Genomic DNA, 12966 nt, shown 5'->3' on the forward strand with positions numbered 1-12966 from the left:
AGATTATTTCCATGTTAAACTCTCTCGGTCATTGGTTAAATGAAGCAAAAGTATGAATGAAACACCTTTATAAAGTTGAGCTGTTTTCTCCAGCCTCTTCACCAGACCATCTGAAACATAAAAACACACAAATGCTTGATTTTTTATGTCACACATTATATACACACATGAACCTGTCAATGCTCTCAATGATGGAGTTTTCAAACAGACTAATGTGAAATAATGATTATTATTTATACTGTATTTATGAGTCTGGTACTTTAGTCCTTTGTTGTCCTGTTTTTAATTTGTGCAAAAATAGTATTTTAATGAAATACTGATTAAATAATGGTTGGTTTTGTTTAAATGTATTGGTACATCAGCTTCACCAGCTATTACATGGCATATTAAATATTCAACAATAAATACAATGTAATTAAATTTTTTTATAAAATTAAACTTAAAAAGATTAGGTACAATTATATATTCTTCTTAAAATGTATTTGTGATTTAAAACAACAACAAAAATTCTAGATCTTTTGGGTCCATAAAGTCCTTAAAAGTTTGACCTGATATTCTCTCATAACATTAAAAATTGGACAGGCCAAAAACATATTTTTATAGACAAGTTGGTGCTACAGTACTGACATTTTTGTGCTTCTTTACCCTTCAATAAATGCCCAAGAGTGAGTATGGCCTATACGACACCTTGCATATACAACTTGGTTGTGTCTAGATTTAAAAGGAAATTAAACAATGGAAATTATCTGACCATTTTACAGAATGGCTCTGCGGAGTCCCTGAACATCTGCAGTTCCTGAACTCATGTTCTCCACCAGACAATGCTTTACCTTCTTCAGCACTGACACACACAAACACACACATATAATCTGTTTGATGAGAGAAGAACACATTTCTGCATCCATTCGAACACATTAAATGAATATTGCTGTACAGTTTATAGTTTTTACCAATATCCAGGGATTTCCCCTGCTTTGGGTCGGCCTGCAGTTTATTGTACTGAATCACTTCACCCTGCAGATCACAAACACATTCATCAACAATAATAAAACTGTCATGTACAAAACAACAGCTAAACAGTCTTTATCATCTGATTTGCTGAAAGACAAAGTATTTCAGGTGTGAAGCAGCAGATGGAAACACATCTGAGATGTGATGATTTAATTTGATGATATACTGTATGGTTCAGTGCTATCTCTATCTAGAAATAATAGTCTAGTCTAGTGGTTCTTCTAACATGCTGCAGTTCCATTTCTGACTTCAGCTCTGACAGTCAAATGACATGATTTCCACAAATAAACATGATTTATACAAATAATCCACCCTACTGTAAAGCATGAATGTTTTATTTGTAAGAATCAATTGAAAGATTTTAATATTGTTGCCACTTAGTTAACATGCAATATTTTGGACTGCAATAAATAGTTTAATGATTTGTTTTATATCTTACATTAGTGTTATTTATTATACTACGTGTACTGCATTAAGCCAACTGAGACTTGTTATAGCACTTGCATATATCATTGCTCTTTTGTTGATTTCATTTGCTTCCATTGTCCTCATTTGTAAGTCGCTTTGGATAAAGGTGTCTGCTAAATGACTAAATGTAATGTAAATGTAAATAGGGTCTAACATTAGTTTGTGTTTTGTTTAATTCTTTTTTGGTTATAAATTATCGGTGTTGAAATTGTCTGATGGTTTTTTGGTAAGATACTAGGTGGTGGAAATGATAACTGGGAAAGAGAAGTCAAAGTGGAATAAAAGAATGCAATGTTGGGCATTCCACTGCAAAAACTATCCATACGTGACAGTAAAAATCTTTTCTTCCATCTTTTCCCAAAGACCCTAACATATTCATGTGAATAATTATCTGTCAGGATCAGGGAATAATTACTTTTAAAAGTGTAAAAAATATTGTGTGTTTTGAAGTGGGGCATAGCCTGCTAACTTTAACTTTTTTTAGTCTAGTAGTAAACTTAATTCCTTTTAGGAACTGCAGGTCCTAGCCATAGAAACCATAATAATGATGTATGGATATGAAACTAAGTTAGAATGAGCTTATGCAACTTTACATATTTACTATTATTAGTTACTATGACTCCACAAGGTCTAAAATATATATTCTACATTTTAATCTCTTGGAACACACTACAAACATGATGATCTTATAGAACATGATGCATTGCTGTGTCTGTCATAATTGAATAATTTTAAGGACAGTGGCTGTACGTGTTTTGTTGTTGTTGTTGTTTACATAAAAAGTTTTTTGTTTACAGTCTTCCTTTAATGGACATTACTATAAGACAATACTGCAAAAACAGTTTACTGTCAAGCTGTTCCTGTTATATATTTATTTTCCAACATTCCTAATTTTTCTGTCATTAATTTAATTTCATATGTTGATATTAATTCAGTGTTTATAATGCCAATACTTGAACTAAAAATACTTTAAACCGAAACTGACATGGTTTCTAGAAAGAAAACGTTTTGTGAAAAAAGGGAAGACTTAAACACAAAGTCTGTAAAATAAACTGTTAAAAGGATTTGATGATCACTAGTTCGGGGTTCAGACACACTCTCTCTGTTTAAAAACACACCTCTTTGGCCAAGCATTCAAATAATGCATCTCATAATTTTGGACTGCAGTTATATCTGATCAAATGCACATTATTAATCTTTAGCTTGGGTTAAACCAATTTATTTTACTTGGCTGGATCAGCAGCTACGCTAATTATGTCTCTATTTGTTTCTCTGTTTCTGCTGGGATTTACATCCCGTGGTAACTAGGATTTACACAAGCTCCAGTCTGGATCCAGAACACCTGAGAAGAGATGATGCAAGCCCCTCAGAGGACCTCAGATGATGCTAACCTAGAGACAACATACAAAATTACCAAACTTTGCTGTAAGTTTGATTGCATCATATAATAATCGCAGTTAATAGTGTTCATCGTCTGTTTGATTACGTCTTTAATTGGTGTTTTCTGTACATTTCTGTCATATGTACAAAAACTGAAAGTCATAACTGATAATTATTTTACAAACTTAATTTTCTGCAAAGTTTGTATCGTAAAATGCGCTATACAAATAAACTTGAACTGAATTGAACTAGTTTAGTGATTGTACATTATTTTTGTTATCATTCAGGTTGTATTTCAGCTTTAATGTTTGGTTTTTTAAACAAATCAGCTGATATTTGCCATAGCGACAGATAGAAGCTAGTGGAGTGCCGAGACGCTTTCAGCCCAAAATGGTGGAAGCACAGAGCTGCTGCTGTTGCAATGGAATGTTCTATTGGCTTTCACTTCTTGTCAGTAAAGTTCTTTGGTTGTTCTCAGAGCCATAGAGAGAGAGGCCATTTCTCAATATGCATTCTTGTCTGTACTTGTTGTCACGGAGTCACCAGTAACACCTGCCACACCATCAGTCCAATCACCCGACTCCACCCATCCGCTCATTATCACCAGATTACTGAAGTCACCACACCTGCACCCGATCATCACTGCCACTTCTTAAGCCCACACTTCCTTTCACTCTCTGTCTGGTCTCGTCAGAGATTCACTGACGCTACTCTCTGTGCTACCTTAGGAATCATCTGAATATCTGAACGTCTAATCAGCCTGCTTACCTACCATCATCTGTCATCCGTATCCTGTCTGTTCCTCCTGTGTCCACCCTTCGTCTGTACAGCAAGTATCCTCAAGTCATCCACTTAACATCCCACTCTGCTCCAATTCCTCTGCAAGATTGTGTGATACCATCTTCTGTCTCCATATCTCAAATAAACCTCTACTTACCGGCATACCCTGTTGTCTCTCTCTTCAGTTTGTGACACTTGTGTTCTTGTTAACCCAGTCTCATAAAAATACGTACCTCTGGGTACGTTTCTGCAAGACCGTTTTGACGTAACTCACTGCATGTTACGCAACAGTTTCAAAGAGAAATGTCCACTGAGTGGCACTAAAACAGAGGTTTAATACCTGAACCCTGGCACCTTTTGATTACAGTACGTTAATATAGTATTGCTGTGTTTTTATTATGTTGCTTCTAGTACGTATTGCGGCGGTTCAGAATTCAAATATCCAGGGACCGTCGCTAAAAGTTATGCCCTACACCAAACCCAACCCTAAACCTACCCGATAGTGTAAACAAATGCAAAAGTGATATAAAAACGCATTTGTTGATGTCATTTAAAATAACTTATATGCATATTTGAACTGCTTTGTTGAACTGTGGTTACATGGGAGTCGTACCGGAGCTCCTCGCCTCTGAAAACCCATAGATATGAAGCTGGATATGTGCAATGTTAATGTTCAAAAGCATCAGTTTTCAAATCTCCCAGCATATTAATATTGTTTTGAAGTCACAACATGATATTCTTCAAGTAATTCTGCAAAAATTACGCTTTATTAATTGAAACTGTAAATTTGTATGAAAAGGAATAAAAGGTGTCAGTTTTACTGCCTCTAGTGTTCATTTCTTTTTGAAACTGCAGTGAAACGTACTTATTGATATGTATTTCGCGTCTCGCTAAAATGTGCACGCAGATACGTTTATGCCATGAGACCGGGTAGGACTTGTGAAACATTATCAGTCGTCGCCCAAGTACTGTTCCAAGTCAAAGTTCACAAGTACAGTTCAAATCCCCGGATGTGTTCTTCCTCCGCCCCTTTTATAGAGGATACATCCAGTGTCTTGTGCGAACTTGAGGCAGCCAGGTATCCCAGAATGCATTTTGCACCAATCAGCGAGCGTTAATGGTGGAGGAGAAAACCCGCATAATTAAAAAAAATATATATATTACTGTTATTGTGTCATGAAAGGTAGTGAATGTGTGTCCCTTATTTTGCCTGACCCCAGCATGACATCTTTCAGAAATGAGCTAAAGTCTGTTACACAGGAGTTTGAGTGGAGGATTCAATACAGATCCTACTACAGTATAGTAAGACTGACTACACAGAGAGGCATATCAGTTCAAACAACAATAAGAATCAGAATCAGAAAGAGTTTTGACAGGTTGACAAGTGACAAGATTCAGATAACAAAATAAAAGTGAGTAAAAATAAATACGTAAAGACAATACAGAATAGACAGAAAGACAATAGACAGTATATTGTATGCATAAAATGTTAATGTTAACCAATGTGTTTTCAGTGTTGGGGAAGCTACTCTGAAACTGTAACTTGACCAGCTACAAACTTCTGAAAGCTACCCTTCTGAAAAATAGCTAGCTACATTGAAACTACTTAAAATTTTGTATTATTAATAATATTATTTACAATTAACATTACAAATAACTAAATAATGATTAGAAGAATGAAGAATTATAATTATTAGTTATAAGTAAAATATAATGAAGTTATATGTAAAATATTTGGGATTTAAAACAACATACTGTAATGTAAGCATGATTTCAAAGAGTAGGGTGAATTCAGGTTGATTGGGACACTTTTCCAAGCCATTTCAATGACAAAAACTGTTCCAATCATTTGATTTTGTAAACTATCTGATACACACAATAATAAAATAGGCTACTGTATAGTTATATAGTTATATTATTTTAAACTGACTGTCAACATGCAAAATCGCTACTAATGTAACATCAATGCAAGAACAAAATGTATGCAACTTAAACTGGATACGGAGAAGTCACATTATAAAAAAAGCAGGTTAACTCACATGCGGTATTTACTGACTGTGAATGGAGATGTCAATCATCAGCTGTGCACGTGAACACTGCACTTTGCGTGAATCCCGCCGCAACAACTCAATCCCGCCTCAAGCACACTACTCTGCCCTACAAAGGAAGAAGACCTTAACTCATGTGAAACCGAGAAAAAAGGAAGTAAAGTTTTTTTTTTTTAATTATCCAGCCAAATTAATTATAGGTAGGACACTGGAAATGTAACAATTAGATTTTTTAGGAATGAAAATTATCTACATTAAAAAACTGGGAGCTCAAAATTGATTTTTATCCCTATTTTGAAGTAATTGTAGGGTACTCTGCCATGGCATTGTCTGCAAAATGTGAGAAGTCACACCAAGGCAAAAGGCAGTAACTTCCACATTATCAATATTTGGTTGCAGATCACCATTTACAAAATCGTTATAGTAACACCTGTATAAAATCTACTTATCATGGGCCGTCTCATACAGGATATTGCATATAATAATGTGACTGTAATAAGCAGACTAAAAGTTATACTGTGAATACCAATTTATTTGCTATGCTCAGTAACATAAAAGAATGCTAGACATAGCATAATTGTTTTTATATTGATTTGTATAAAATAGCCTAACCTAAAAGAACGACTTGTGGATTGATGTGAACGCCAGCAAGCAGGAATAATGCTCAGAATACTTGTGGATTAAACATCTCTGATGACGTTCATCGCCATGGATTGATTTTATCGGGTTACAAGAAAAGGTAGGGTACGGATTTAATTGCGAACTGTTAGTAGGCTACTGATTTTATGATCATGCTAGCTCGAGTCCACACGCGTCAAACTAGAAGTGACAGCCTGGTGAATAATCTGCATTACAAAAAGAAAAATCTTTAAAGGTTATTCACGATTAGCCAACGTATTGCTGCCAAGGTATCTAGTCTTTACAGTGCTTTGTTATATGGCGCCGTTTGGTAGATCTCGATCTATCTATTTCATTTGTCTACACCGTAATTAAAATGCGGCAGACTTTAATGGACTGTAAAACAAAGGCAGAACACCTTATAAGCCAAGCCGGCACCATAACCTCATATTGATGCGTGGCTAAACAAAATCAACACGCAGTAACTCCAAACAAACAAAGTGAAAAAGCCGCCTTGGTTTCTCTGGGGCTTTTCGAAGTTACGGTTGAGACGACCCATTATTTTTGTGGAAAAAAAAACTAAAATTTACTCAATATACTTTTACACATGATAAAGGATGTCTTGAATGTCCCAAAAATATCAATACTCATTTTCAACAAAAATCAAAGTTACGGTCTTTTGCCTTTTATTTTCTGTTTAATTAGTGTTCATTACAAAACTGTGGGGGAACAGATGTTCATCACTGTAAAATAGACATTTGATCTAGAGTGCAATAAAGAAGAAAAATTCTAGGTTATTATTCACCTCCCGTATGTGCTTTAAAGGGGTCATATGATGCGATTTCAAGTTTTCCTTTCTCTTTGGAGTGTTACAAGCTCTTGGTGCATAAAGAAGATTTGTAAAGTTGCAAAGACTAAAGTCTCAAACCCAAAGAGATATTCTTTATAAAAGTTAAGAGTCAACCACACACCCCTAAAACACCTCATTTAAACACGCCCCCACATGTTTACGTCACTGCGTGCAGTGGTTTGGATTTGCATAACAGCACCCAAATGTTCACGCAAAGAAAGAAGGCGTAACTTTGATTCTTGCTGTTGCTGCCGCCGCCATGTTGTGGAGATGCTGTTTTGTTGTGAAAGCGAAGCTACTGTTTTTGGCCTTCCAAAATAGGACACAACTAGAAATCAGTGGTTAAGTTGTATTTACAACACTGTTCCAGAACAGTTCAACCCAAATATTTGGTGCGCAGCACATTTTATGGAGGACTGTTTCCTGATACTGGGAGAGAAGACTACAACGCAGGCTGTTCTGACTCACAGTCTGTAAGTACATTTACATATTAAAGGATTTGCCACTGATGATTCAAACGTGAGTTCTGAGCAGTGTAGAGTAGCGGTTCTCATTTCTCATTTTGGTCTCATTTTTTATGTCTCTCTTATCTCTTCAGATGTTTGTTCTATTCGAACGTAAGTGCCCTGCGAAGTGGACATCACAGGATATTCCACCATGATTCCAGTTCGAAGTGAACATATATGGTCCATTCAAAGTGCATTGAAATGTGCGAGACGTGAATTTAAATTGTATTTATTTACAGAGGTATATGATGTCACACTTGTCCATGTGTGAAGACATTGTGCAGTGCAAATCTGTGAAGGAATGTTCCGAAGTCAGGTAAACTTCAACAGATTTCCCCTGCTCAGGGAATAGGGAGCAATGAACACCGTGTTGAGACCATGTCAGTGGGAACAGTTCATGCACGGAGCTCACTTCTAACGAGCTGGTTATCTGAATCAGGTGTGTTAACAAAGAGAGACGGGCGAAAAATGCAGAGCTGGGGTAGAGTAGAGCTTGTTGTTTGTCATTTCTCTGATCACAAATGCAGACATGGTTTTATGTCTACGCGGCACGATGCAACGCAATGTGTAAAAACACAGTATAAGTCATTATAATCCATAATAATGTCCCCACTGGATACAACAAATGGCTTGTTTGTAATGAGTTTTATTGTTTTCGTCTTGTCTCACCGGTGTTGCATCAAAGTATGACAAGGGGCGTAACATTTCCATCATGCTTGAGGCTTTCGGCCAATCACAATGCACTGGATAACTGGCCAATCAGAGTACACCTCGCTTTTCAGACCGATGAGCTTTGTAAAAATCTACGCATTTCAGAAAGGCGGGGCATAAAGGGGCTCGTGATTCGAGAACGCAAAACGGAATGTAGCGTTTGGTCGCACTACACCACTACTTGCTGGAAAAAGTAGGTTAGCTACAGGAAAAGTAGAGTCGCTACTGTAAAGCTACTGAAAAATTTAGTTATACTAGTAGCGTTGCTACTTGTAGCTAGCTCCCAACACTGTGTGTTTTATACAAGGGCTGTCATTATTGGATCTGAATTCATGGACAATCACAATACTGTCGAGTTGAGTTAATGTAGTGTTGTGATTTCTTGAGCATGACTGGATGTTTACACCTTTGCCACTGTTGGAAAGGGTTCAAATATGCTGAACATGCTCAAAAAAAAATAATAAAAAAATACAAAGAATGTACAGCATCTGGATGAGTTTTCTTAAGAACAGTGAGGACAAAGGACTGATCGGAATCAGAATCTATCAAAAAAAAAAAAAAAAAAAAAAAGAAGAAAAAAAGTTGTTGATTATTCCAGTATAAAACAAACGTTGTACTTCACATGTTTCAATATTGACAGAAAAAAATCAACATCATTCATGTGCAAAAACTTGGCATAACAGTTCAATGGGCCGGTGCTCATGCTTAACAGCACGAATTGTACTATGTACTATTTAAATTGAACGTTCATATGTTTGGTGGACTGTATTTCATTTTGATAATGAACAGGCTACAATTTCAAGTTTGCAATGCTAGAATATGTTGTGTGTGCGTGAGGCACAGATGCGATCAAAGATGATTTGATGCGGTATGTGTTTGGTTTCATTTGTTTGCACTAAATTTTAGGATTAATTTGTAGATGATATGTTTTTGATATTTTTTTATATAAAAAACTAACAGGATGCACTTTCTTTTCACAGTTTTCTTCCTGTGAACTTGTGAACCAAACTCAGCAACATAGGCTACTACTTCTAGCACAGTTTTTTCTTTCGTTTTGTCAGTCAAATAAGTCAAATATACTTAGTGTATTTATTCCTTTACATACAGACTATGATTTAATGAAAAAATTGTTGTTGTTGTTGTTTTTTCATTTTAATGTAACTTACATTTTCCTTAAATCATCTTCGCAACCCATTTTTTAAGTCTCGTGACCCACCCCAAAATTAATGCACCTCTTAATGGAAATAACATCACAACACTCATTTCCATTAAGGTTTGGTCAAGATCTTGTGCTGACAATACAAGAGACAAGCACTCTGTAAAGTCTCCTCCAGCAGATCCCAAAGACTCACAATGAGGTTTAGGTCAGCGCCCTCTACTGTCAGTGAGTGAATGTGCATTTTTATTCAGTGCATTTCTTTCATTCATTCCGCCATGTGCTTCTCATGCGCAAGGCTTGTTTACAACAAACAATTATTACAATAAATAATTGTATTTTGAAGTGCCCCCAATAACAATATTGTGCATTTTCCTTATGGTGATATATCGAGTTACTGTATATCAGTATGTCTAAGTCTAACATAATAAAAGGAAATCAACACACTGTCATGGTAGTAGCTCTGATGAGGAAGGCCCAAAAGCTCATTAATATGGTCTTTGAGAGAGAATAATAATACTGCGTGAGGAGGGGGTGTACTGCTGCTAGATCCATAGTTAAGGCCAGTTGCCTTGTCACAGTAATGCAAGGAACATGAGAGGTGTAGGTCTAACAGTTTATTTAAAATACAAGCGAAGAAAATCCAAACAGGTATTGCAAGTGACAACAATTCAATTCAATTCTAGATTTTTTTTTTTTGCACTTTTCACAATACAAATCATTGCAAAGCAGCAGTACAATATATGTTTCTACAATATATTTAGTAGTAGTGGTGACTGTCATTTAATGTAAATATGGCACAAATGTACAGAAAAATCAATTAAAGACGTAATCAAACAGACTATGAACAGTATTAACAGCAATATGTTGCATTTACTTTCCAAGTCTTCTAGAGCAGAGTGGAGCATTATATGGACTGATATTATGATAGGTATTTAACTTTAGTAATTTAAACTGTCATTTATGTAAAAGAAATGTGTAAAAATATATACAATTTGCCATACTGTATATACCAGAAAAGACAAATTGTAATGTAAAGAAGTATGACAGTCATTCAGTAATGTTAATGAAAAAAATCTGTATTGTTTTATATTTGTATGTTAGTATGTGGTGTTAAAAATGGCTCTAAGTTGCTGGTGTGTTTATGATGTGGTGGGCCGCTCTGTGCCAAAAAGTCCAGGGCCACTTTTTAGCCCCAGTCCACCCCTGATTTTGTGTGTTTTAGCTCAACCACACCTGATGCAACTAATGAACCTTCTTAATTCTCACAGTCTGTAAGTACATTTACATATTAAAGGATTTGCCACTGATGATTCAAACGTGAGTTCTGAGCAGTGTAGAGTAGCGGTTCTCATTTCCAGTCCTCGCGCCCCCCTGCTCTGCACATTTTTTATGTCTCTCTTATCTCTTCAGATGTTTGTTCTATTCGAACGTAAGTGCAAAGTGGATATCACAGGATATTCCGCCATGATTCCATTTTGAAGCGAACGTATAGGCCATGTTCCATTTAAAGTGCACTGAAGTGTGCGAGACGTGAATTTAAATTGTATTTATTTACCGAGGTATATAATGTCACACTTGTCCATGTGTGAAGACGTTATGCAGCGCAAATCCATGAATGAATGTTCCGAAGTGAGGTAAACTTCAACAGATTTCCCCTGCTCAGGGAGTAGGGAGCAATGAACACTGTGTAGGGACCATGTCAATGGGAACACAGTTCATGCATGGAGCTCACTTCTGACGAGCTGGTTATCTGAATCAGGTGTGTTAACAAAGAGATGCGGGCGAAACATGCAGAGCTGGGGGGTGTGAGGACTGGAATTGAGAACCGCTGGGGTAGAGTTTGTTTGTTGTTTCTCCGATCACAAATGCAGACATGAGGGCCTTTCGCACCGCCTTAGTTCCAGAACTAAATGTACAGTACTAAAGTACTGGGACGATTTTGCACAAACTATTTCCCAGTACCATTTACAGGGTTGCATTTGCACCGACAGTGTGTACTAGGATGTGACATAAGCTGGTCAACAGCGACATCATTTGTGTGTGGTGTTCAACAACGAAAACAAAAAAGAACAACGTTAACAACAGGAGGATGGAGGACGCTGTGATCGGAGCTGTGTATTGTTGTGTCTCGCGGGTTTCACAATAATGGACATGGAATGTCGATGTATATATAAAGCGTTTGAAAGAACGGAAAGGAGGACTAAGATTCTCCAAGGACAACTGGCAGTGCAACATTTGCTACAAGTGCCTGCACTTCAGCATCCGTCCATCTATTGCTGTGTAAAAGTAGAGTCGCTACTGTAAAGCTACTGAAAAATTTTGTTACGCTCATAGCGTTGCTACTTGTAGCTAGCTACTTCCCAACACTGTGTGTTTTATACAAGGGCTATCATTATTGGATCTGAATTCATGGACAATCACAATACTGTCGAGTTGAGTTAATGTAGTGTGTTGACTTCTTGAGCATGACTGGATGTTTACACCTTTACCACTGTTGGAAAGGGTTCAAATATGCTGAAAATGCTAAAAAAAAAAAAAAAAAAAAATATGTACAGCATCTGGACGATTTTTCTTAAAAACAGTGAGGGACTTTTCTTAAGAGCAGCGGGGGCAAAGGACTGATTGGAATCAGAATCAGAATCTATCAAAAAAAAAAAAGTTGTAGATCATCACAGTATAAAGCATGACATAATGTTTAATTATGTAAAATAGGTTTTGTACTTCACGTGTTTCAATACTGACAGAAAAAGATCAACATCATGCATGTGCAAAAACACTTTTGACGCGATCAAAGAGCGGAAACATAAGATTCCCCTAAATTTTAGGACATCATTTGCAGCAGCAATGTGTTTACTTTCATTTGTGTGCACTCACAATAAAAATAAATAAATAAATAATAACATTGTGATTTTTTTATATAAAAAACTAACAGGATGCACTTTCTTTTCACAGTTTTCTTCCTGTGAACTTGTGAACCAAACTCAGCAACATAGGCTACTACTTCTTGCACAGTTTTTTCTTTCGTTTTGTCAGTCAAATAATTCAAATATACTTTGTGTATTTATTCCTTTACATACAGACTATGATTTAATGAATTTTTTTTTTTTGTTTTTATTTTCATTTTAATGTAACTTACATTTTCCTTAAATCATATTCGCAACCCATTTTTTAAGTCTCGTGACCCACCCCAAAATTGATGCACCTCTTAATGGAAATATCATCACAACACTTATTTCCATCAAGTTTTGGTCAAGATCTTGTGTTGACAATACAAGAGACAAGCACTCTGTAAAGTCTCCTCCAGCAGATCCCAAAGACTCACAATGAGGTTTAGGTCAGCGCCCTCTACTGTCAGTGAGCGAATGTGCATTTTTATGCAGTGCATTTCCTTCACTCATGCCGCCATGTGCTTCTCATGCACAAGGCTTGTTTACA

The sequence above is a fragment of the Cyprinus carpio genome, chromosome B3, assembly GCF_018340385.1.
Source record: "Cyprinus carpio isolate SPL01 chromosome B3, ASM1834038v1, whole genome shotgun sequence".
Lineage (NCBI taxonomy): Eukaryota > Metazoa > Chordata > Actinopteri > Cypriniformes > Cyprinidae > Cyprinus > Cyprinus carpio.